This window comes from Hemicordylus capensis, chromosome 2 (assembly GCF_027244095.1).
Source record: "Hemicordylus capensis ecotype Gifberg chromosome 2, rHemCap1.1.pri, whole genome shotgun sequence".
NCBI lineage: Eukaryota > Metazoa > Chordata > Lepidosauria > Squamata > Cordylidae > Hemicordylus > Hemicordylus capensis.
The window spans coordinates 242,673,943-242,700,428 of NC_069658.1; the positions used below are offsets into that span (position 1 = coordinate 242,673,943).

The window sequence follows — 26,486 nt, forward strand, 5'->3', positions numbered from 1 at the left end:
ATTTCAAGCTAGGCTACACCCACACTGGGCACCGCTCGAAGGTAGCCCAGCTTGGAATGCTGCATGGACTAAAATCCGGAGCTGCTGCCTGAAGCCCCCGTTGAAGGAGGAACTGAAGCTCTCCTGCCTCTTCTGGGGGAGGTGGGTGACCCTTGCCTTCCTAACCGGGGGTGGGGGCAAACTGGTGACTCCCCTGTGACTCTGTGGGGAGTGGAACCGACCGGCCACTGGGTAGAGGTGGTAGGCAATACAGGTGGGCACAGAATGGGGTGGGTGGGAGACCCAGCAGGAAGGGAGAGAACAAAGGGTGCCTTAGAGGAGCAAGTTTGAGCTCGCCCCTGTTGAGGTAGACCCGGAGGAACCTTGGTCTCCCCACCCTTGTCCTTTTCACCCCTTTGGAGGATGCTCTGTGTTGCTTACCCCTCCCATATTCCCCATTTGGGGGTGGGTTCCTTCCCTCTTCTCGGTAGCCAAGAGGTCCCTTGGGTTGACTCAATTCAGCTTCAAGCACTTTTCTTTTCCCCTGAGAGGCAGCTGAAGAACATTGATGAAGCTGCCTCTTCCTGGTGGAACAGTGAGAACCAGGGAGACTCGGGTATTCCAAGATATAAACTCTACAGAAGGGACAGGGAGGGGAGGATTGGGGCGGGGGGAGTGGCACTGTATATCAAAGAAGGGATAGATTCTTATAAGCTAGAAAATCTAGGTGGACCGCAGTCCTCCACAGAATCATTATGGGTAACCTTACAAGGACTGAAAGGAAATGTGTTACTAGGGCCGTGCTATCGCCCTCTGGATCAAAGCACAGAGAGTGACCTGGAGTTGGAGAAACAAGAAAGAGAGGTGTCAAAAAGGGATAGGGCAGTAATACTGGGTGACTTCAACTGCTACCCACACATAGACTCGATCAATTCACATTCAGGTAATGAAAAAGAAGCTGAATTTCTAGACATGCTAAATGATTGTGCCTTAGTTAGTCATGGAACCAACCAGAGAGATGGCGACCTTGGATGGTGCCCAGGACCTGGTGTGAGATGTCAAGAGTTGCAGAACCATTGGGTAGCAGTGACCATAGTGTAATGCAATTCAGCATACTGTATATGCAAGCGGAGAATTGTCAAGGAAGTCCAACACAGATGCGTTGGACTTCAGAAGAGGAAATTTCTCAAAAATGAGGGGATTGGTAAGAAGGAAGCTGAGAGGGAAAGTCAGGAGGGTCAAATCACTCCAGAAAGCATGGAACTTATTTAAATTCACAATACTAGAAGCACAGTTGGAATGTATACCAACCAAGAAGCAGGAAATGTACCTCCAAGTTCAGGAGGACACCAACGTGGCTAACAAGTAGAGTCAGGGAAGCTAGAAAAGGGAAGAAGACTTCCTTCAAAAATTGGAAGTTCTGCCCAAATGAAGAGAACAGGAAGGAACATAAACTCTGGCAAAGGAGACAATAAGGGATGCAAAGAGAGAGTTTGAGGAGCATATAGCTAGAAGTGTAAAGGGGAATAACAAAAACTTCTTTAAATATATCAGAAGTAGAAAACCTGTGAGGGAGATGGTTGGCCCCCTTAATAATCCCTTTGGTGTGAAAGGGATTATTAAGGAGGATAAGTAGTTTGCAGAGAAGCTGAATGAGTTCTTTGCATCTGTCTTTACGGCGGAGGATACCGACCCTCTCCAGAATTCAGCCTTTCAAGTATATTATTATTATTTACATTTTTATATCCCACTCTTCCTCCAAGGAATCCAGAGTGGTGTACTACATACTTAAGTTTCTCCTCAGAAAAACCCTGTGAAGTAGGTTAGGCTGAGAGAGAAGTAACTGGCCCAGAGTCACCCAGCACATATCATGGCTGAATGGGGATTTGAACTCGGGTCTCCCCGGTCCTAGTCCAGCACTCTAACCACTACACCACGTTGGCTTATGTGCCACTAACCTTTTGGAGTTCTTTGAGAGTGTCAACAGGCATGTGGAAAAAGGTGATCTGGTTGACCTAGTTGACCAAAAGCTCTTGAGTAAACTTAGCAGTCATGGGATAAGGGGACAGGTTCAATTGTGGATCGATAACTGGCTGAAGGACAGGAAACAGAGAGTAGGAATAAAAGGACAGTTTTCACAATGGAGGCAGCTAGGAAGTGGGGTTCCCCCAGGGATCAGTACTGGGACCAGTAGTCTTTAACTTGCTCATAAATGATCTAGAAGTTGGGGTGACCAGCGAAGTGGCCAGATTTGCAGATGACACTAAAGTATTTAGAACAGTGAAATCCAAAACAGATTGTGAGGAGCTGCAAAAAAATCTCTCCAAACTGGGGGAGTGGGCAACAAAATGGCAAATGCGATTCATTGTAAGTAAGTGATGCACATTGGGGCAAAACCCCCAGCTTCACATATACGCTGATGGGATCTGAGCTGTTGGTGACTGACCAGGAGAGAGATCTTGGGGTCATGATGGACAGCTCATTGAAAGTGTCGACTCAGTACAAAGCAACTGTGAAAAAGGCCAGTTCCATGCTAAGAATAATTAGGAAAGGGATTGAAAATAAAAATGCTAATATTATAATGCCCTTATACAAAATGATGGTGTGGCCACATCTGGAGTACAGCGTACAGCTTTGGTCACCGTATCCTAAGAAGGATATTGTAGAACTAGAAAAGGTGCAAAAGAGGGCAACCAAGATAACCAAGGGCTTGCAGTACCTTCCTTATGAGGCAAGGCTGCAGCATCTGGGGCTCTTTACCTTGGAAAAGAGGTGACTAAGGGGAGACATGATCGAGGTGTATAAAATTATGCATGGAGTGGAGAGGGTGGACAGGGAGAATTTTTTCTCCTTTCTTACAACACTAGAAGCAGGGGCCACCCCATGAAACTGAAGGTCAGGAAATTTTCACACAATGTAAAATTAATCTATGGAATTCATTGCCATGGAATGCGGTGATGTCTACCTAGCTTGGATGGTTTTAAAATGGGGTTAGAAAAATTAATGTAGGACAGGTCTATCAATGGCTACTAGTCTGATGGCTGTGGGCCAACTCCAGCCTCAGAGGCAGGCCTCTTAATCCCAGTTGCAGGGGAGCAACAGCAGGAGAGAGGGCATGCACATAACTCTTGCCTGTGGGCTCCCCAGAGGCATCTGGTGGTCCACTGTGTGAAACAGGATGCTGGACTAGATGGGCCTTGGGCCTGATCCAGCTGGGTTGTTCTTATGTAAGCTGCCTTCTGAGTCAAACCTGTGGTCCATCTAGCCCAGGCCTGCTGAACTTTGGCCCTCCAGCTGTCTTTGGACTACAATACCCATAATCCCCAGCCACAATGGCCAGTAGCCAAGGATTATGGGAGTTGTAAGCCATCATCTGCAAGAGGGCCGAAGCTGAGCAGGCCTCAGCCTGATCTAGCCCATGATTGCCTACTTGGGTCTTGGACAAAGAAACCACTGAGCTACAATCCCTCCTCAACTGGAATGATAAAGGAGGGAGAGAGGTCTGAATGGGGAGAGTTGAAGAGGAAAGAGTGAAACAAGTACAGCTGTGGGGTGAATGGGCTGAAAGAAATCCCAAAGGAGGAGGAAGGTTCTTAGGATCGGGCCAAAGGAAAGGATGCAGCATTGGACTGAAGGCTTTGTTCTCTGCCCCCCACCCTTTCCTCCCCCACACATTGCCTCTCTAGTTTCTCTTTGACTCCTGGCATTTGTCTCCTTCTTGTACAGGAAAAAGGTCCATGAGATGGAACCTGAATGTCAAGAACCTTCATCCCTCAAATGAGAACAAGGAGTTCTTTAGTTCTTGTTGGAAGCTGCCCTGGAGCACAGATTAAAGATGGGAAAGAAAGATTCTGCTGGCCTGGATGCAGGAAATGGACCAGATGCCACCCTGGCTGAGAGCAGTGGGGGATTCTGGGGAAAAAGCATGCAGGAGATCCTGAGTGGGGACATCCTGCACTCAGATATACAGTGCCAGCGCTTCAGGCAGTTCTGCTACCAGGATGCCAAGGGGCCTCGAGTGATTTGTAACCGGCTGCACAACCTTTGCTGTCAGTGGCTGTTGCCAGAAAGACACACGAAAAATCAGATCCTGGACCTGGTGGTCTTGGAGCAATTCCTGGCCATCCTACCCGCTGAGATGGAGAGTTGGATCAGAGAATGTGGAGCGGAGACCAGTTCCCAGGCGGTGGTCCTGGCAGAAGGTTTCCTCCTGAGCCAGGCAGAGGAAAAGAAGCAGGAAGAGCAACAGGTGAGAGAGCGGTTCATCTTGGGAGTTGCAATAGGTCTGGAATGTGAGCCAGGGGATCCTGGAAGAAGCCACTAGTTGTCCAAGAAGGCAACTGGAGAATCGCTCAAGGAGATTACCCTCCACCCCACCCCTTCTCAGGCCTTGTTCTGCACTATTCCTGTCCTAATCTGTACCTCTCTTGTTCTCTTCTGTCTCTTTCAGATTCCAGGACCACTGTCAGAAGCAGCTCCTGTTTTCTCCGAGGCAGAGAGTGCTCCACTGGATGCCAAACAGAGGCTGCTGTCCAGGTGGACCTCGCAGGAAGCTGGCGGAGCTGCCACTTTGCTTGGTAAGGCTGGATGTGTCGGACATTTTCTTGGTCTCCCTCTTGCTCAGATATCCTCAAAATACATGGAGTGCTTTGATGTTTCTCTGAGCCCTTTTGTGGAGGAGGAGGATGCCTTCTATCCTCTTGCAAAAAGGTTTTCTAAAATGCTTTGTCTCAGGATGTATACATCCGACCCTCTTCTTGCAGAGACTTTGAGGAGACACTTATTCTTGCATGGAGCTTACATATATCCAAACAGAAAATGCTGTTTATAAAGGATGAACCATGATTGGAAATGGTCAGATCTCCAGGCTGGCATCTTTTCCCATCAACAACTTCTTCCCAGTGACAGCCAAGGTTGGGCAATGGGGTGGGCAGGTGTTCCCATCTGATCTCCCACTGCTGGTCCTCTGGGGTTACTTGAAGGAGAGGCACTTTTGACATGCTCCCCCTAATATGCACTTGTATGTCCCCTCAATATTTTGTTCTGATCTCTGTTCTGATGTTCTATAATGCTGAACTCAAAAGATCTCAAGGAAAGATTGAGAGCAGGACAGTGTGCAGAGGGAAGAAATTATTTGGGCAGATGAGTGTGGGGGCTGCTCTGCCCCGCAAATCCCCCCAAGGATTTGGCCTGTAGGAAAGAGACTTTTCACACACACACACACACACACACACACACACACACACACACACACACACGCCAAATGCAATTCTGTGCCTCCGTCAAAAGTGTTTGTCATGTCTTTCTGGCTTTTCTACAGTGCTGCACTCAATGGAGCTCAAGGGGAGGCCGAGGCCAGGAGTGTCCCCAGAGGGGAAGACTGATTTGGGCAGATGAGTGACAACCTTGTTCCATTTCTGACCCACCACTCCAGACTGAAGAATTTGCTCTGCAGTCTTCAGGCAGGACTGCCACCCTCCACAAGTCCTATTTTTATTTTTATTGTTAAATTTATATACCGCCTTTCATTAAAAACAATCACAAGGCGGTTCACATAGAAAAAATTAAAACAAGACTATAAAAATTACACAATTAAAATATTATGCTAAAATATAAAAACAGATCTAATTAATTTTTTAAAAAATACATACATAAAAATATACAAAGAAGCAGCGATGGAGACAATCACATAAAAGCCTGAGTAAAAAGCCAAGTCTTCACATGCTTTCTAAAAGCCATGATGGAGATCGAGGAGCGAATATTATTATTATTATTTTTACATTTCTATCCTGCTCTTCCTCCAAGGAGCCCAGAGCGGTGTACTACATACTTAAGTTTCTCTTTCACAACAACCCTGTGAAGTAGGTTAGGGTGAGAGAGACGTGACTGGCCCAGAGTCACCCCGCTAGTATCATGGCTGAATGGGGATTTGAACTCTGGTCTCCCCAGTCCTAGTCCAGCACTCTAACCACTACACCACGCTGGCTTCTACTCTGAATAGCCCCCAGGAGAGCATTCCAAAGTCTGGGGGCAGCAACAGAGAGGGCCATGTCCCACGTGCATGACAACTGAGCTTCCTTCATTGTCGGCACCCGGAGCAGAGCCCTCTCAGATGACCTCATCAAGCAGGCAGCAATCCTTGGGAGCAGGTGCTCCCTTAGGTATCCTGGTCTGAAACCATTAAGGGCTTTAAAGGTCAAAACCAGCACCTTGAATTGGACCCAGTGCAGCTCTTTCAAAAGGGGAGTGATATGCTCCCACCGGGCAGCTCCAGCTAAAACCCTAGCTGCCACATTTTTCACTAGCTGCAGTTTCCGGATATTCTTCAGGGGCAGCCCCATGTAGAGTGTGTTACAGTAATCTAGCCATGACGTGACTAAGGCATGCTCTGCACAGGTGCAGAACCCATTGTTTATGACAGTCGTGGGGTCACTACCAGATCATCTGTTACAGGTAAGCAACCTGCTTTTAGGGCAATTTTCAACTTAAAAACAGTCACATTTATTGCCATCCATATTTTGAATTGTGCACTGAGCCAACATAAAGACTTTTTAAAAATGATACTTTGCGGTCTCTTTATTTCATTCACCAACATCTTTCCACCATGCTTGTGTGATTTGCAGGTACTGGAATGACTCTGCCCATGGATTCTCAGCCATCTCTTCTTGCTGGTGGAACGGAAGAGGCTTCAGTGCAACCAGATCAAGTAAGGGAGGGGTCACTGGGGGAGGAGGAGGACGGGGAATGAACAGATCACCTTTGTTTGCCCCACATCCCCCTGGGTATGAAGGCATCTCTCTTTCCTTTGGCCTCTGTCAAAACCGCCGGCTAGGAGGGCTGTGAAGGGCACTTGTGAAGGCTTTAATCTGGCTAACGGGGCAAGGAAGAGCCTTTGAAAGGGCTGGCTGTCAAATATTTAGCGGGAGGACAGCAATTTGCCTCTTCGTTTTGGAAACAATGGGAGCACCTTTGAAACAAAGTGCCGCCTTCCCCCGCCATTTCTTTTATTTGCTCTATAGACCACTTTGAAGGTTTTTGTTGAAAATAGTATATAAATATAATGGATGACCCTGCAGGTGAATCTTCTTTGCCCTTCTCCTCCCAATTTACATTAACTACCCTTCTGGATTATGCTTCGAAGAGAAAGAACCCTAATGTGTTCTGTGAGGAAAAAATATTTTCTTCTTCTTCCAGGATCCGGTGACCTTTGAGGAGGTGGCTGTGCATTTCACGGAGGAGGAGTGGGCTCTGCTGGATCCGGCCCAAAGAGCCCTGCACAGGGCAGTCATGGAGGAGAACTATGAGAATGTGTCCTCTCTGGGTAAGGCTCCCTCTTTTTCACTGAAGGGGAGACTGAAAAGGGGAAAGATACGACACCTCTGACACTTCCCTGTTTTCCTTCTCCAACTCCAGATCACCCTCCATGTTATGATCAGGAGGGTGATAGCATGTTCCTACCAGTGTTCCCTGTAAGAGGCAATCCCAGATGTTGTTGACTACAGCTCCCAGAGTCCCTAACTGCAGTGGGTTTAGGCAGAAGATGCTGGGAGTTGTAGTCCTCAACATCTGGGGTTTTCTTTTAGAGGGAACACTGGTCCATGCTAATATATTTATTTTCTCTTATTATGATGGTATGGTGAGGGCCACTAACCTGGATGGCTTGAAAAGGGGCTTAGACACATTCATGGAGGACATGTCTATCACTGGCTACTAGTCTAGTGGCTATTGGCCACCTCAGAGGCAAGATGTCTCAGAGGCAAGATGCCTCAGAGGCAAGATGTCTCTAAATATCAGGTACAGGGGAGCAACAGAAGGAGAGAGAGTATGCCCTCACCTCTTGCCTGTGGAATATTCCAGTTATGTGTTGGAATATTCCCTAGTAGCCAAATCATAGCATGTAGTTATTGGGTCCTGGCCTGATGTTTGCTCACTACCCAGAAAATGAAGCACACACTCCAGAATTAAAGTTAACATTTTATTTGGGTTACAATTAGGATAGGTGAGAAGAGCTAATCCTTAAGGTTCTGCTGGTTCAATCTGCAAATCAGTCTCAGCAACACAAAAGAAAGGACTCAAAACAGGAGACCCAATGAAAAAATAAAACAAACATTGAAAAGACTACAGCTAGAGCTTAAAGCTTATAGTGAGTAAAATTGGAGGAAAAGGAGGAAAGGGAAAAAAAGGAGAGGAGACATTCTCCAAAAGGGGAGAAAAAGTCCCCCCAAAGGGAGAGGAGGAATCGCCCAAACTGAGAAAAAACTCACTAAATAAAATTCATGGCTTAAATCTTTATAAACCCTTGTCTTAGATCATTTCCTTCTAAAGAGATGGTTTCAGGTACTTATGTTTTGATGGGCCACATCTAATTAGATGATACCACCCATCTTAATCAGAAAGTCGTCGTTCTATAATAATTACTTGATTACTATTGCCTCTTTTGCAGAAATTATGAATTGCTGACTATTTCATCGGTTGAAAAACTATATTGAGATTAGGTGATCTTGACCAGGACCAGATAGCCAACTCTTAGCAGAAAAACACCCTTCTGTGTTATTGCAGTAGTTCCTGCAAGAAAATAAACTATGTATAGTATCCAATTTGCCAATTTGACCTGTAATCATCAAAACTCTTCTGTCTGACCCATGGCTAGTCTAATATGCCTGTTCCTGTTGAAGGAATGAGGCCTGAAACCTCCCCTTTTTGTATATAAGATTTGTGTATTGCAATTGCTCTGCGTACTCCCCATATTAAAAAGCTGTGCAGGGGTCAAATGTTCACAGCTCCTGTTCTACAGTTTGGTTTTGGAGGGAAGAGAGGGTGTGATTTGATTCAGTTATGTTGATTACATAAGAACAGCCCTGCTGGGTCGGGCACAAGGCCCATCTAGTCCAGCATCCTGTTTCACACTGTAGCCCACCAGATGCCTCTGGGGAGCCCACAGGCAAGAGTTATGTGCACACCCTCTCTCCTGCTGTTGCTCCCCAGCAACTGGTATTGAGAGGCATCATGCCTCTGAGCCTGGAGATGGCCCACAGCCACCAGACTAGTAGCTATTGATAGATCTGTCCACCATGAATCTGTCTAAGCTCCTTTTAAAGCCATCCAAGCTGGTGGCCATCACCACATCCCATGGCAAAGAATTTCATATGTTAATTATGCACTGTGTGAAAAAGTACTTCCTCTTGTCAGTCCCAAATTTCCCGACCTTCAGTTTCATGGGGTGACCCCTGGTTCTATTGTTGTGAGAGAAGGATAAAAATTTCTCTCTGTCCATCCTCTCCATGCATAATTTTATACACCTCAATTACACATGGAGTAGAGAGGGTGGATAGAGAGAAATTTGGTTTGTTTGGAATAAAAATGGAGGGGGAAAGAGAATATAAAGAGGATACCTTCAGCATAGTTTTAGTTAGGGATGTGCCAAAACACGATTCGGCATCTGAATCGTGGGCACAGTGCCTTTAAATAGGAGGGCTTACACAGCCCTTTTAAAGTGGAGGAGAGCAGGCCCATACCTGCTCCTCCTCTGCTCGCCACCACTTCCCAAGTGGCGGCGTTCCCCACAGCTATGCCCATGCACAGGCAGGGCACCTTCCAGCTGCCCCGGCATGCACATGACATCTGTGCATGTATGGTGGCTGTGTGTGTGCCAGCATCACTCCGGGTAGTTGGAGATGCCCCATGGATGACGCATGGGCATAGCTGAGTGGAGCGCTGCCATTCAGGAAGTGGCAGGGAGCAGAGGAGGAGCAGGTATGGACTTGCTCTCCTCCACTTTAAAGGGACCCTCATTTTCAAAGGGCTTGTGCCTGCGATTCAGACGCCAAATCTCATTTGGGCACATCCCTAGTTTTAGTGCGAGTTGGAGAGCTGAAGAGAGTTCAAATAAAGGAGTTCAAGGAGTGCAAGTTGCTGTCACAGTCGGAGAGAATCAGAGCTGGTGCAGGAAAGAGAGCTGAGAAATCACTGGGAGAGTTGTCACTCCCTGGAGGACCGAACCACATCTTAAGCAGCTGGAGAGAGAGTCTGGGATTGAAACCCAGAACTGGGAAGGAAGAGCAGGACCTGAGGCTGAGTCAGGGACGAGCCAGGCTTGCTGCAGAGGCTGACTAGGGGTGATTGCAAGAGGACGCTTGGGAAGGACTCTTGAGTTAGGGCCCAGCATTAGTGCAGGATAGCATGGGTGCGTTTTTCTCATGTTTTATTTATTTATTTATTTATTTATTCATTCATTCATTCATTCATTCATTCATTCCTTGTCCTCATGTAGTTGCTGTTTTGTCCTAAATTTTCCAAAAGAAATATTGGTTTGAATTGTACTATTTAAAAGTAAAGTTTTCTTGCTTTGAAGTTAAAAATTAGTAGTTTCAGTCTGTTTGCCCACCCCATGCTTAGAAACCTTTCCACCCTACCTTACTTTAAATAAGACGGAGGTTTGACAGGTTATGTTAGACAAAGGCAGAAAAAATACAGAGGTCTGCTTGGTGGCAGCAATAAAGCTTAAGATCACAGGGCTGTGACATGTGGCGGAAGCACGCTGGGATCTGCCACACTGGCAAAAGATCTATTCTTGCATAAAGCTTTCAAAGCAATTTCCAAAATAACTTGTCAGCAGTAAGTCAGTATGAACAGACCTGAAATAAAGTCTTCATATATGGATGTTTGATTAGAAGCATTATGTGATCATTATGATTAAAATAAAGTGATAACGTGATTACATAATGTGATAATTTGACCATGTGGTATACAGGTGGACCTCGATGTGTGTGTGTGTGTGTGTGTGTGTGTGTGTGTGTGTGTGTGTGTGTGTGTGTGTTCTGTTCGTCGGCTGTACCATGGATACGGGAACCGCGAATATCAGATCATTGATCCTATAAGATCACCGAGGTTATGTTCCAAAGTGGCTGAAAATAACTCCCAAACAGCCAAAAATAGCTGAAAATTGGCTGGTTTTTGCAGGTTGGGGGAAGCATCTTACCTTGCTCTGCTGCTTCCCCCGAGTCGTGATATTCCCCCCCCCAATGGCTGAAAATCACCGGGGGGGGGTTGTTTTGTTTTGTTTTTAACAGGAGCCATTTTGTGGCTCTGATCCCTAAAATGGCGGCCTGAAATGACCTCCACTCTAAAATGGCAGCCTGAAATGACCTCACTTCTGATAACATGTATCTAAAATAAAAGCAATAATTTTAATGTCTACCTCAGTAATAATATTTCAACTTTTTATTGTTGCAACAAGCTACGCAAATGTCTGAGCAATCTTCTGGGCTAGGCTGAGCCACCCCCGACCCACGGATATGCAGGGGTAAACTTGTCCCCCACTTTTCTCCCCCGTTTATGCCATGGCCGAATGTCATTTTCCCGACTGCAGATACGCAAAACTGCATATGTGGAATTAGCGAGTAAAGAGTTTGCCTGTATATATCGAATATATATATATTGAACAATGCAAGCCCCATCCTCCTTCACCAAAGGGGTTTAAAATGTCACAAATGATGTTTGGGGCATTAAAAGTGCCCTTGCACTTCAGGAGTCACATGTGCTCCTCCCCTCCAGCCAAGACCATTACTTCCCATTCCATAGCTTTCCTTCTTGCCAGAAATGGTGGCAAGTGTATCTACTTATTTGCATTTATATTCTGCTCTTCCTAGCCCAGAAGATTGCTCAGACATTTGTGTAGTTTGTTGCAACAATAAAAAGTTGTATTATTATTATTGAGATACACATTAAAATTATTGTTTTTATTTTAGATACATGTTAGGTTATTAGGTTATTATTATTTAGATACATGTAAAAGTTCGTTATAAGCTGCTTGTTTTTCTCCTTATAGTGTTCATTTAGATTTCCAAGTAAATAATTTTAAAAGTTCATTCTAGATATCTCGTGTCCCTCTCTACTGAACTGGAGGGTGACAAATGATGCTTTACCCAGGGCACCAAAAACCCCAGTGTTGGCCTGGGTTGCCTCCACCCATGTCTCAGTAATACAGAGCAGTCTGACTGTGTTCTTCTCCCATCAAGAGGACACTAACAGGCTTGTTCGTGGATGTGAGGGTCCTTTATGGTCTCAGCTCTGATTAGTTTTCTCTCTTCCTTCCAGCAGGTGCCAGCTGGGAGAGTGAGAATGAGAGAAAGCTCCACAGAGAATTGTTGGGAGGTGCTGGAAGAACACAGAGAGAACTGCAAAGAATAAAAACCGAAGCCAAACAGAAGAAGAGGAATGGACCTCCTGCTTCTCAGCATGGTGAACTGCATACAATCACAATCCAGGGGGGAAAGGAGAAAGTAGTAGAGAAAACACTTTATCCTTTCTCGAGGAGGAGCTTCAGTTCTGAATCCAGCCTTCAACCTCAGGGGAAAATGCATACAGAGGAGAAAGCACACAAATGCTTGGAATGTGGGAAAAGCTTCCGCAAGAGAGGAATCCTCAGTCAACATCAAAGAATCCACACAGGAGAGAGACCACATAAATGCTTGGAGTGTGGAAAGGCCTTCTGTCAGTACAGACACCTGACTTCTCACCAAAGGATTCACACAGGAGAGAAACCATATAAATGCTTTGAATGTGGAAAGGGCTTCATTAAAAATTCAGATCTCACTGTACATCAACGGATTCACACAGGAGAAAAACCATATAAATGCTTGGAGTGTGGAAAGGGCTTCAGTCAAAGGGATAAACTCACTGTACATCTAAGGATTCACACAGGAGAGAAACCATATAAATGCTTGGAGTGTGGAAAGGGCTTCATCAAAAGGGCAGATCTCACTGTACATCAAAGGATTCACACAGGAGAGAAACCATATACATGTGTGGAGTGTGGAAAGAGCTTCAGTCGGAAAATGAGCCTGATTTCACACCAATGGATTCACACAGGAGAGAAACCATATAGATGCTTTGAGTGTGGAAAGGGCTTCTGCCAGAAAAGAAGCCTGACTTCACACCAGTGGATTCACACAGAAGAGAAACCATATACATACTTGGAGAGTGGAAAGGGCTTCAACAAATAGGTAAATCTCACTGTACATCAAAGGATTCACACAGGAGAAAAACCATATACATGGTTGGAGTGTGGGAAGAACTTTGGTTGAAGGCACTCCCTTATTTCTCACTACAGTACCACTCTAAATATTCATGTTGTAAATGAATTCCTGGCAAATGGCTACATTATTCTGCATTGGGGAAAAGAGCTGAAATCACATCCACTTTTAAAACTTCCATTTTAATTGTGGCATGAGTTGTGGGATGCATCTGACAAAAGAAGGCTTTCTTGCTTATGAAGGGAAGTACTTCTCTCTTCCATGGAGGCTCAGCACTGAAGCACTCATCCAGTCGTCTTCTCCCCCTGGGCGTGGGGTGGAAGAGAAGAGTGGGGAAAACTCTCTTTACTTTGTTAAAAGGCAAAGTATGGGGAACGTAGTTCCACATGCATAGCTGGCAAGCGGTCCATGGAGACTGAACAGAAGAACAGCACTGCTGGATCAGGCCCAAGGCCCATCTAGTCCAGCATCCTGTTTTGCACAGTGGCCCAATAGATTCCTCTGGAAGTGACAGGCAGGAGTTGAGGGCATGCCCTCTCTCCTGCTGTTACTCCCTTGCAACTGGTACTCAGAGGCATCCTGCCTTTCAGGCTGGAAGTGGCCCTTTGACTAGTAGACCTCTCCTCCATGAAGTTATCCAAACCCCTCTTAAAGCCATCCAGGTTGTTGGCTGTCACCACATCTGGTAGCAGAGAATTCCATGTTAATTATGCATTGTATGAAAATGTATTTCCATTTGTTGGTCCTAGATTTCCTGGCAATCAATTTCATGGGATGACCCTTGGTTCTAGCGTTATGTGAGAGGGAGAAGAATTTCTCTCTCTCCACTTTTTCCACACCATGCATGATTTTATAGACTTCTATCATGTCTCCCCGCAGTCGTCTTTTTTCTAAACTAAAAAGCCTCAGGTGTTGTAGCCTTGCCTCATAAGAAAGGTGCTCTAGGCCCCTGATCATCTTGGTTGCCCTCTTCTGCACCTTTTCCAGTTCTAGAATGTCCTTTTTTAGATGTGGTATCTAGAATTGTACGCAGTACTCCAAGTGTGGCCGCACCATAGTTTTGTATAAGGACATTGTAATATTAGCCGTTTTATTTTCAACTCCCTTCTTAATGATCCCTAGCATGGAATTGGCCTTTTTCACAGTTGCCGCACATTGAGTCGACACTTTCAACGAGCTGTCCACCACGACCCCAAGATCCTCCTCCTGTTCAGTCACCGACAGCCCAGATCCCATGAGCGTATACTTGAAGTTGGGGGTTTTCGTCTCAATATGCATCACTTTACACTTGCCAACACTGAAGCGCATTTGCCATTTTTGTCACCCACTCCTCCAGTTTGGAGAGATCCTTTTGGAGCTCCTCACAATCCGATTTTGCACCAAAGGTGCACCCCTTCCCTCCCAGAGTTAAGCAAACATTCTGTGAGGCTTTTAACAGGTAAAGAACAGAAAAAGAAATGTTTTATTTAAAACATCACAGACTGCTTCTGTCTGAGGCTTTCTCAGCTTTTTAGATACAGTTAGACATACTTAGAAGCTTACAGTCTTTTGCAATGCCCTCGGTGGGTTGAGCGTAGGCTGGTGTTTCTTATTTTAATTACGTTTCCAGGTAAGCAATAATAGAACAGCATATCAGGGATATGCAAAGCAACACACAAACATCAAAATAAATTCCCTGATGCAAAGTCTGACTACACAAACTGTTTCCTGAGTTGGGATCCTGAGCCTTGGCTTCTCCCTCTCCTTGAAAACTCAACAAAATTGCCAGATGAGAATCAAGCCTCCTGCAGTTCTGTCTTTCAAAAATCTGTGTAGTTACTCTGTGAGAGAAACCTCCATGCTGGCTTTCACCATGAGGGAGCAAAACTCCATGCTCCTCACTTTCTGTACATGCTTCTCTCTCCCTGACTTCCTCCTCCTTGTTCTCAGACAGCTCAGCAACAGCACTCATGTCCCACCCACCAGGTGGATTCCTACAGTAGATCACTACAGCGACTACCGCTGGCCAGTTGCCCACCATAGGCCTGCACTCACTACCGTGGCTGGCTGGCTTCCTCGTGCCACCTACAACATGGTGTAATTATGTCACCACTCAGCTCCTGCTACGAGGAGGTCAGCAGTGGGAGGGAGAGAGGTGCTGAATGGGGTGTGGCCCTTGGCAGAGGCGGAAAATAGCAGGACCATCCCTTGGCAACCCCTGATGGCCCATATGCAGAGCACACAGATCCTTGATGTTAGATCCATCTATGCAAAGAAGGGACTGGGCTGAAACCACAACATGTTTCAATCAGCCAGGAGATCTACCTTCCCTTGATCTGCATAGAGATCTTGAAAGCAGCGTCCAGATGAAGGACTAAGACTTTTTGGCCAAGGAAATGACTCTTGGTTCCCTCCCAGTGTTCCCAGTGGTTGTGCCCAAATAGTCAAGTCTGATACTTCACTAGTGTGGCGATCAGCCCTCCCCTCCCCTAAAGAGTGAACTGGAAGTGAACCCTGTCCTGTCTCTCAGGCAGTGACCTCAGCCACTTGGCAGATAGTGGGCAGCTCGTAGAGGACCTGGCGGCAGGAAGTGAAGGGGGTTCTTTGTTCTCAGTTGGAGCCAGGCAGAGAAAACAACAGGTTTCCTGGCCAGGCAATGGCGGCAACCAGGAGCTCTGCAGGGGCCTGAAGTCTCTACCATAGATTTGGTGACTTCAGGAAGGATGCCAGGGCTTTGGCTTTGGGAAAAGGTTTAGCCAGGGAACTGTGTGTTAGGTAGCCTGCATTAGATTTCTTTTGCTTTTGTGCTTTTGCAAATCCTTACAACTGATCTATTGTGTTTTTATTTGTAACGTAACTAAGAGCAACTGAGCTTCTGCCCTTTCTTTCCAATTAGGGTATTGCAAAAGTCTCTGTAAACTCTCAAGGGGGCTTTTTGTATTTTCTTGCATTTATGTTCTATGCAACTGGGTAACCACCATTTTTAAAGTGTGCCACCCCAGTATCATCTGATGGTGAATTTGAAGTATTCTTTCAAGTACTGAGTGTTTCTTTTTGCCTGTAACTATAAGCTGAGAAAGCCTCAGACTGAAGCTGTATGTAGTATTTTGAATAAAGTTTTTCTCTTTTTGTTCTTTGTATTTTACCTGTCTCTGAGTGGATTTTTAACTCAGGAAAGGGGATTTTACTCTGGTGCAAACACGTCTCAATTTTAAATTGCTCAGCAACTCTACCAGCTCTTCTCATCACATGTAGGCAGCACGTGGGAGGTTTTTGTATTTTTCCATTTGGTAAAGAGGAAGAGAGTTTCCCTGAACACTCACCCAAATCCAGGGAGGAGTTAAGCTCTGTAATTAGGGTGTGGTGGCAGGGAATCGGTTACTGAGGAAGCAGTTTAAGTTTTAAAAGAAACAGCCTTTGTTGAGTAAACATGGAGGGAATGATGCAGCATTTTTTTTCCCCCACGTGGGTTTGCTTTGAGATAAAGGCTGGGCTTAAATCCCCTATTCACTATTCCTTACAAATGGCAAACTGTACTTTGTTGGACTGAGATCTGTGAAGAACTGGTGGTTCTGCAAAGCCAGGTCTTAGAGGAAGGGGAAGCCTCAGCCAGTCATCTTTCCTTGCTCTGTCCATATGCCTGGTTGGGTTAATCTTCCCACTGGGGAAGCTGGCATTATTTTAGAGGTGGTTCTTAGATTAGGGAAGGGTGTGGATCAGCCTGTCTCTGGCTCATGCTAGGTCCATGGATGGGAATACCTGAGAGGTATTATGTGTTTTAATGAACTAATTCTTTTTGTTAATGGAGGAAGCATTGCTGGCTGCAAAGCAACAACTTTTAATTCAGGATTTTGATGTCCTGTAGTGTTTGCTCTTTAATCCTGCATATGAACAGCCCTACTGGATCCAGCCCAAGGCCTACCTAGTCCAACATCCTCTTTCCCAGAGTGGCCCACCAGATGCCTCTGGGAAGCCCACAGGCATGCCCTCCCTCCTGCTGTTGCTCCCCTGCAACTGGTATTGAGTCATCATACCTCTGAGGCTGGAAGTATCCCACAGCCATCAGACTAGTAGCGCTTGATAGACTTGTCTTCCATGAATTTGTCTAAGCCCCTTTTAAAGCCATCCAGGCTGGTGGCCATCATCACATCCCATGGCAGAGAATCCCATTGGTTAATGATGAGCTGTGTGAAAAAGTGCTTCCTTTAGTTGGTCCTAAATTTTCTGGCCAGAAATCTAGGAGGAGCTTTGGTCGGTGGAACTCCCTCATTTCTTACTGGAGTACCACTTTACTTATTCAAGTTGTCAATGAATTCCTAGAAAAAAGCTACATTAATCCCTTAAAATTTTACATTTTAAGGCATGAGTTTCTGTGGGGTGTATCTTAAAAAAAGGAGGGCCTCGCATATGAAGGGCAAAACTTCTCTCTTGAATGCAAGCTCAGCACTGAAGCACTCATCTGGCTGTCCTCCCTTATAAAGTGGTCACGGCATTGATATTACCCACTAATGTTCACCCATTTTATAATTATGAAATGAAATTGTTCATTTGCAAGTCACTAAAAAGTTGACACCCTTTGAAAAGCTTATGCCTAAGTAAATTCAGTAAACAAGGGCATGGGCATGCAGATTTATTAGATGCTACTTGAAGATGAGCAATATTTTAAAAAAAGAACCCAACACCCTTATCTGAAGAAGTGGGATAAGCTCTCAGCTGTTGACATTGCAGAAGAGGACTGAAAACAAAATAATCAGGAAACCCAATTAAAGGACTACATGTAAATAGAAAGGGGCTTTGGAGAAAAGGATATGAACACTGTTGTACATAACCCTCAGCAGAACAGAAGGTCTACAGCATAAGAATATGTGGCAAGGTGTTGCAAGTGATAGTGAGAATATATATAAAGAGGCTGTTCTCACGACCAGCCTAACCCTCCCTGGGCTGCCCCAAGCAGGGTTTGGCTGGTTGTGAGAAGCGGCAGGAGTGGTTGCAGCCCCAGGAGTCACAGGGATGGGTGCATAGAGCCCCCACATTGCATTGAGGGATGCCTGGAGGCCAGAACAACAAGTTCTTGCCCTGGATCCCTCCGCACTGCTCTGTGCTTCACAAAGCTGCATGGAGCAGGGCTGCCCATGTGCCATGGGCACATGGGAGGCACACCCAGAGGACCTGCTTGGTCATTGGGTGGTGGGTAAGGTGAAAGCAGCCTTCCCCCTGTGCCGTCCCACCCCGCCTGGGACAATCATGTGAATGACCCCTAAGAATGAAAAAGCATAAACTGGAGTCAGTATAGGCCGTACATATTGCTGCCTTTTATTATGGTTGATTCTGGGTTCTCTCCCTTTGGTTCATTCACATGGCAGGGTTTCCTGCTCCATCCTGCCTGCTTCTAATTGTTACAGTCACCTGTGCACAGGGGGTGGAGAGAAGGCAGGAGTATGTCTCTCTTTGCACATGCATTTTTTCCTGTGGATTTCCCACCGCCAATGTCATTTTGTCTTTAAAAACAAATTGCCAGTATTCTTGAGGAACAACTGCATGTAGAGCCATGGGAAGCTCCCGCTGCTATGATGAAGAGAGTGCTAAATACAAAGTATACTTCAAGGTCTCACTGAGGTCAGGGGTTGGGGGTGACTCCTGTACTGGCCAATGGAGTGCTCCAGGGGGCGGGGGAACAGAGCTTCTTGCTTCCCATTGGCACATGCTCCTATGCCTAGGTAGGGAAGAGAAGGCAGGAGTGCATGTGTGTGTGTGCATGTGTGCACGGATACATGGTGCCCACCAATGCCCCCAAATGTCATTTCATGCCCCCTCCCCCCATTATCTCACCCAACAACTGCATGATAAATCATCAGGAAGAGTAGAGTGTATAGAGTAAAGTGTATACCGCCTTGGGATTGTTTTAATGAAAGGTGGTATATAAATTTAACAACAACAACAATAACAAAGGGGCACTCAATGCAAAGCACGTTTTGAGGTCTCACAGGGGGGCAGGGGCCTCTACTGAGGGGCATTGAAACTCAGCAATCTGCATCAAAACTCTCAGGATTTCCTAGACTCTTTGAAAAGTGTGCCCCTTTCCCTCACAAACCTGCAGCTCAGGTAACCCAATGAGATTTTGTGTGCTTGCACCCCATTAATTGCAGTAAGACTGCTTATAGAGTAACTTCTTGTGGATGTGGACTAGTGACCGTATTCCTGTGGGCGTCGACCTGTGACATTTCTAGCTGTGTTGGGAATGTTTATAACAAAAACCTTCGTTTGGTTTTCCAAATAATTCAAAGAGCTTTTGTTTGAAAAAAGCAAGAATTAGTTTTTATGGTAAAGGTTAAAATATATTATAGAAGTAAACAGCTATACTCTTTCAAAAGACGCATTCATAAACTTCATCGCAGAAAATAAAAGATTTATTTGTAAATGTTTGGAAAGATTGTGGTGATGCTTGCTTATTACTCTGAATGCCATAAGCAGCACTTTTATTCAAGTGGAGTTCAGCGGTGATGCCCCCAGGATGCTGGAAGAGATCCTCATCAGTGGAAGACATCTGTGACATGAAGTATCAGCTTTACTCTTAGGCGTTGAACTGTAAGGAACCAGAGGGCTGGCCAGCGACATCTTTTCTGGCAAGGAGATTCACTCTTCCTTTGCAGGAGCCTTTTCTGCTCAGGCTCCCTGGTGATGGGCCTGCCAAGATCACACTCGGGAATGGCCTGATGCGGGGTGGAGGGTGATACTGAGTTGGGCTGTACATGGCTCCGTATGGCACTCACAAAAGCTACTTGGAATTTGGAGAGGTTAAGCCCACAGTCCTGAAGTGCATGTGTTACTGCGAGGCCAACTGCACAGGTGCACATCGCAGTTGGGAAGCGATGCTGGGCCAGACAACAGGCCACGGCGTTGCTCTGTTATCAGCCGATAACTGGTTGATCGACTCTTGATGGTCGATCCTAAAAGGCAGAAGCTATCCACCACTTCAGTGTCTTCATTGTCAATTCTGAGGCTGGTTGCCGAACCCGTTGTCATTAGTTTAGTCTTCTTTACATTTAGTCGTAGTCCCATTTTTTCACTGTGCTCCTTGACTTTCATTACTAGAGCTTGCAAATCATCCTCATTCTCAGCTATCAGAGTGGTGTCATCATGATAGCGCAGGTTATTGATGTTTCTTCAACTTTAAAACCACGCTCATCTTCTTCCAGTCCAGCTTCTCTCAGTATATATTCAGCATATAAATTGAATAAATAAGGAGAAAGTATACAGCATTAATAACATAAGAACAGCCTTACTGGATCAGGCACAAGGCCCATCTAGCAACCAGCCTCAGAATTGTTAGTGAAGACACTGAAGTGGTGGACAGCTTCTACCTTTTAGGATCGACCATCAACAGTAAAGGATCCAACAGTCAAGAAATATGCCTCAGACTAGCACTTGGTAGAGTTGCAATGAAGGCCTTGGAAAGGATATTTCGATTCCGTGACGTGTCTATACCTACAAAGATTAGAATCATTCAGACAGTGGTTTTTCCCATGAGACTCTATGGATGAGAAAGCTGGACTCTGAAGAAGCAAAATAGAAAAAGTCTTGACGCTTCTGAACTTTGGTGCTGGAGAAGACTTTTGAGGATACCATGGGCAGCCAGGAAAACAAGCCAATGGATCATAGAACAAATCAATCCAGAATTTTCACTCAAGGCACAAATGACCAGGTTTAAACTATCATATTTTGGACACATTATGTGAAAACCCAGCTCCCTTGAGAAGTCCATAATGCTGGGGAAAGCTATCAATAGGTTTCAGGGCAAAATACAAGGTGCTGGTTATAACCTATAAAGCCCTAAATGGCTTGGGCCCTAGTTATTTAAGAGAACGTCTTCTTCATTATGAGCTCCACCGCCCATTGAGTTGTCTAGAGAGGTCCGTCTCCAGTTGCTGCCAGCTCGCCTAGTGGCCACACGGGGGCGGGCCTTCTTGGTTGCTGCCCTAAGATTGTGGAATGCGCTCCTTACTGAAATACGATCCTCTCCATCTCTGATAATTTTTTTAAAGCATTTGAAAACACACCTCTTCACCCAAGCTTTTTCAGTTTTTTAAATTGTTTAGGTTTTAATCTGTGTTTGATTTTAAATTATTTTAAGTTTTTGTGTATGTTTTTATCTTGTTTTTATGTTATTGTTAACCTCCCAGAGACAGAAGTATGGGGCGGTGTACAAATCTGATAAATAAATTATAAATAAATAAAAGTTGAAGGAAAGAGAAGAAGAGGATGACCAGCAGCAAGGTGGAAGGACTCGATTACAACAGCTATGAATGCACCACTGAGAGACCTTAAAGGTCAAGTTGAAGACAGATCATCCTCGAGAAAATCTATCTATGTAGTCACTAAGAGTCAACACTGACTTTATGACACTTAATCAACCAATCAATCAACTTGCCAATTAACCCTAACTACCTCTACTCCCAATGCCCCTAGTGGTTATTAGGACAGTTGGTTCAAGAGGTCGATGCACTGGAACTCCATCTCCGACAGTTTGGCCCCATGAGTGCAGAAAAGCAGTGAAGTCTGCGAGGAGCAACTTTGGAAATGGGGCGGAGTGGGGTGGGGTGGGGTGGAGAAAAACAGATACATTTTGGGTTCTAGAGGAGCCTAGATTACTCCCTGTACCTTCTAATTTTCCCACCTTCACTCTTTTGTCTACAACTTTGGCATGCACCAATGTTATTTTAGGACTGCCCCCCCTCATTTAAATGGGACTGTTTTTTGTCTGGTTGTACATTTTTAAAAACAGGTTGTGAGACTAAAAATTAATAATATAAACAGCAGATCATAGAATGGAGGGGGTCTGGAGGAGGCTTTCCTCCCAGGTGCTGTCTGCCTGCTTCTGGTCTCCTCCAGGCAACTTCTGAAATTCCAACATTGTGTTCTATGACCTACGAAAGGTGTAGTAGAAAAGAGAGTGATGGGTCTGCAGCCAGCTTGAGAAACAACTCCCAGGTGGCCTAGGGTGGCCAACATTTCATTGCCAGAATGAGGGACACAAGCTTGTGGGGGCTGGCTGGGAGGTGTATGCAGTGGTAATCAAGCACCTGAGTCTCATTGACGTATATGCAATTGAATTATATGCTTTTGAATAGATGAGGGACAAATGAGGTGCCCTATAGGGACCGACATTTCATCCCGGAAATGAGGGACATCCTCTGTAATAAGGGTCAGTTGGCAACCCTACAAGAGGCACTGCTGCTCCACTCCATCTGAGTTCAGCTTCACACTTGGACGATCCAGCAGGAAATGAGGGTAGGGCCGCACAGTGGGCGCAGAGAGGGGCGAATCGGGTAGAGAGTGCCCTCAGGCCAGGGGAGTAAGGGGGGCAGGAAGCTAGTGGGCCGCGCTAGAAGCAGTGAGGAGGAGTCGGAGTCTGACACTATTAAAACACCGCCTCCACACTATAGTATCGCGGCAGCGATAGGTGGAGCTTACATGGAAGGGCAGGCAGCTACCCAAATCCCGAGCAATGCATTTTGGGACATGTAGTTGGTTAAATGAATGGATCCATGGTTGTAGTCATTCACAGAACTACCTGTCCCCAAATGCACTGCTCGGGGTTTCCGTGCGGGCAGCATTTCAAGCTAGGCTACACCCGCACTGGGCACCCCTTGTGATTTCCTGTTGGATCCGCTCGAGGGGGAAGCCTAGCCGGGAATGCTGCATGGACTGAAATCCTCGCCTTCTCCACCCTTGCGGGGGGCGGGGGCGAACTGGTGAGTCCCCTGTGCCTTGGCGGAGAGGGGACCCGGATGGCCACCGGGGAGGAGTGGTAGGCAACACCGGTGGGCACGGAATGGGGGTAGGGGGTGGGAGACCCAGCAGGAGGGGAGAGAACAAAGGGGGCCTCCGCCTAGAGGAGCAGGTTTGAACTGGCCCCTGTTGAGGTGGACCCGGGAGGAACCTTGGTCTCCCCACCCTTGTCCCTTTCACCCCATCGGAGGATGCTCTGTGTTGTTTGTCCCTCCCATATTCCCCATTTGGGGGTGGGTTCCTTCCCTCTTCTCGGTAGCCAAGAGGTCCCTTGGGTTGACTCAATTCAGCTTCAAGCACTTTTCTTTTGCCCTGAGAGGCAGCTGAAGAGCATTGATGAAGCTGCCTCTTCCTGGTGGAGCAGTGAGAACCAGGGAGACTCGGGTATTCCAGGATAACCGAAGGGACAGGGAGGGGAGGATTGGGGAGTGGCTGCATGGCATATCAAAGAAGGGATAGATTCTAATAAGCTAGAAAGCCTAGGTGGACTGGAGTCCTCCAAAGAATCATTATGGGTGACCTTACGCGGAAATGTGTTCCTAGGGACGTGCTATCATCCCCCAGATCAAAGCGCAGAGAAGGACTTGGAGTTGGTGAAACAAGTAAGAGAGGCATCAAAGAGGGATAGGGCAGTAATAGTGGGTGACTTCAACTACCCACACTAGACTGTGTCAATTCACATTCAGGTAATGAAAAAGAGGCCACATTTCTAGACATGCTAAGTGACTGTGCCTTAGTTAGTCATGGAACCAAGAAGAGAGATGGCGACCTTGGACTTAATCCTGAGTGGTGCCCAAGAACAGATGCGAGATGTTAGAGTTGCAGAACCATTGGGTAGCAGTGACCATAGTGTGATCCAATTCCAGTTCTGATTGCTTAATTGTTATTTTATGATGTTTTAATTGTTAATTGTTAAGTGGTTTTAATTGTTTTTGTTCTTTTGTAAACCGCCCTGAGCCATTTTGGAAGGGCAGTATATAAATAGAATAAGTAAGTAATTGTTGTTGTTTTATGCCATTTTACAATTTCTGTTTTAACTGTTTATTGATTTTAATGGTTTTGTCTTAATTGTGAACTGCCCTGAACCATTTTGGGTGGTATAAAAATTGAATGAATGAATAAAATAATAATGATACAAGTGGAGGATTGTCAAGGAAGTCCAACACAGATGCATTGGGCTTCAGAAGCGGAAACTTCTCAAAAATGAGGGGACTGGTAAGAAGGAAGTTCAAAGAGAAAGTCAGGAGGGTCAAATCACGCCAGAAAGCATGGAACCTATTTAAACCCACAATACTAGAAGTACAGTTGGAATGTATACCAAGAAGGAGGAAAGGTACCACCAGGTTCAGGAGGATGCCAGTGTGGCTAACAAGTAGAGTCAGGGAAGCTAGAAAAGGGAAGAAGACTTCCTTCAAAAATTGGAAGTCCTGCCCAAATGAAGAGAATAGGAAGAAACATAAACTCTGGCAAAAGAAATGCAAGGAGACAATAAGGGATGCAAAGAGAGGGTTTGAGGAGCATTTAGCTAGAAGTGTCAAGTGGAATAACAAAAACTTCTTTAAATATATCAGAAGTAGAAAACCTGCCAGGGAGGCGGTTGGTGACCTAGATGATGAAAGGGATTATTATGGAGATTGCAGAGAAGCTGAATGAGTTCTTTGCATCTGTCATCATGGCAGAAGATACTGACCATATGCCCTCTCTGGAATTGAGCTATTCAGGTCTAGAGGCTGAAGAACTGGGCCAATTTGAGGCGACAAGGGAAGATGTTCTAAACTGTCTTGAAAAACTAAAAATTAACAAATCTCCAGGGCCAGGTGGCATCCACCCAAGAGTTCTGAAGGAACTTAAACGTGAAACTGCTGATCTCCTAGCAGGAATATATAACTTGTCCCTACAATCAGGCTCTGTACCAGAGGACTGGAGTAGCCAATGCAACTCCAATTCTCAAAAAGGGATCCAAGGTGGATCCTGGAAATTACAGGCCTTGTCAGTTTAACTTTGGTGCTGGGTAGGTAGGCATATTTAAGGACAAAATTGTTAAACATATAGAAGAACAGGCCTTGCTGAAGGAGAACCAGAATGTCTTCTGCAAGGGCAGGTCTTGCCTCACTAACCTTTTGGAGTTCTTTGAGAGTGTCAACAGGCAAGTAGATAAAGGTGATCTGGTTGACCTAGTATACTTGGACTTCAAAAAAGCTTTTGACAGAGTTCCCCACCAAAGGCTCTAGAGTAAACTTAGCAGTCATGGGATAAGGGGACAGGTTCATGTGTGGATCTGTAACTGGTTGAAGGACAGGAAACAGAGAGTAGGAATAAAAGGACAGTTTTCACAATGGAGGTAGGTAGGAAGTGGGGTTCCCCCAGGGATCAGTACTGGGACCAGTGCTCTTTAACTTGTTCATAAATGATCCATAAGATGGGATAAGCAGCAAAGTGGCCAAATTTGCAGATGACACTAAAGTATTTAGGACAGAGAAATCCACAACAGATTGTGAGGAACTCCAAAAAGATTTCTCCTAACTGTGGGAGAGGATGACAAAATGGCTAATATGTTTCAATGTAAGCAAGTGTAAAGTGATGCACATTGGGGCAAAAAAAACCCCCAACTTTATATATACACGGATGGGAGCCAGGCTGTCGGTAACTGACCAGGAGAGTGATCTTGGGGTCATGGTGGACAGCTCAATGAAACTGTGGACTCAGTGCATGGCAGCTGTGAAAAAGGCCAATTCCATGCTAGGAATCATTAGGAAGGGAACTGAAAATAAAAATGCTAATATTATAATGCCCTTATATAAAACTATGGTGCGGTCACATCTGGAGTATTGCGTACATCTTTGGTCACCGTATCTTAAGAAGGATATTGTAGAACTAGAAAAGGTGCAAAAGAGGGCAACCAAGATGATCAGGGGCCTGAAGCACCTTTCTTATGAGACAAGGCTACAGCATCTGAGGCTCTTTACCTTAGAAAAGAGGTGACTAAGGGGAAACATGATTGAGTTGTATAAAATTATGCATGGAGTGGAGAGGGTGGACAGGGAGAAATTTCTCTTCCTTTCGCACAACACTAGAAGCAGGGGTCACCCCATGAAACTGAAGGTCAGGAAATATTCACACAGCACATAATTTATAGGATTCTTTGCCTCTTGTCTGTGGGCTTTCCAGAGGCATCTGGTGGGCCACAGTGTGAAACAGGATGCTGGACTAGATAGACTTTAGGCCTGAGAAAAACTTCTGGTCCATCTAGCCTAGTCCTGCTGAACCTCTGGCCCTCCAGCTATTTTTGGACTACAACTCCCATAATCTCCAGCCACAGTGGTCAGTAGCTAGGGATTATGGGAGTTAATCCCTGGGCCAACGTCTGCAAGAGGGACGAAGTTGAGCAGGCTGAGGCCTGATCCAGCCCATGATTATCTACTTGGGTCTTAGATAAAGAAACCACTGAGCTTCAATCCCTCCCCAACTGGAGTGATAAAGGAGGGGTCTGGAGAGGGAGAGCTGAAGAGGAAAGAGAGTGAAACAAGTCTAGCTGTAGGGTGAGGGGGCTCTTAGGATCGGGCCAAAGGAAAGGATTCTGCATTGGACTGAAGGCTTTGTTCTCTGCCCCCCACCCTTTCCTCCCCCACACATGGCTTCTCTAGTTTCTCTTTGACGCCTGGCATTTCTCTCCTTCTTGTACAGGAAGAAGGTCCATGAGGTGGA

At 45.7% G+C, this 26,486-nt stretch overlaps 1 pseudogene; it reads left to right on the forward strand.

Moving 5' to 3' along the window:
• Nucleotides 1-18: 18 nt before the first annotated feature.
• LOC128347573 (zinc finger protein 420-like) overlaps nucleotides 19-26,486 on the forward strand; it is a 35,413-nt pseudogene continuing 8,945 nt past the window's right edge.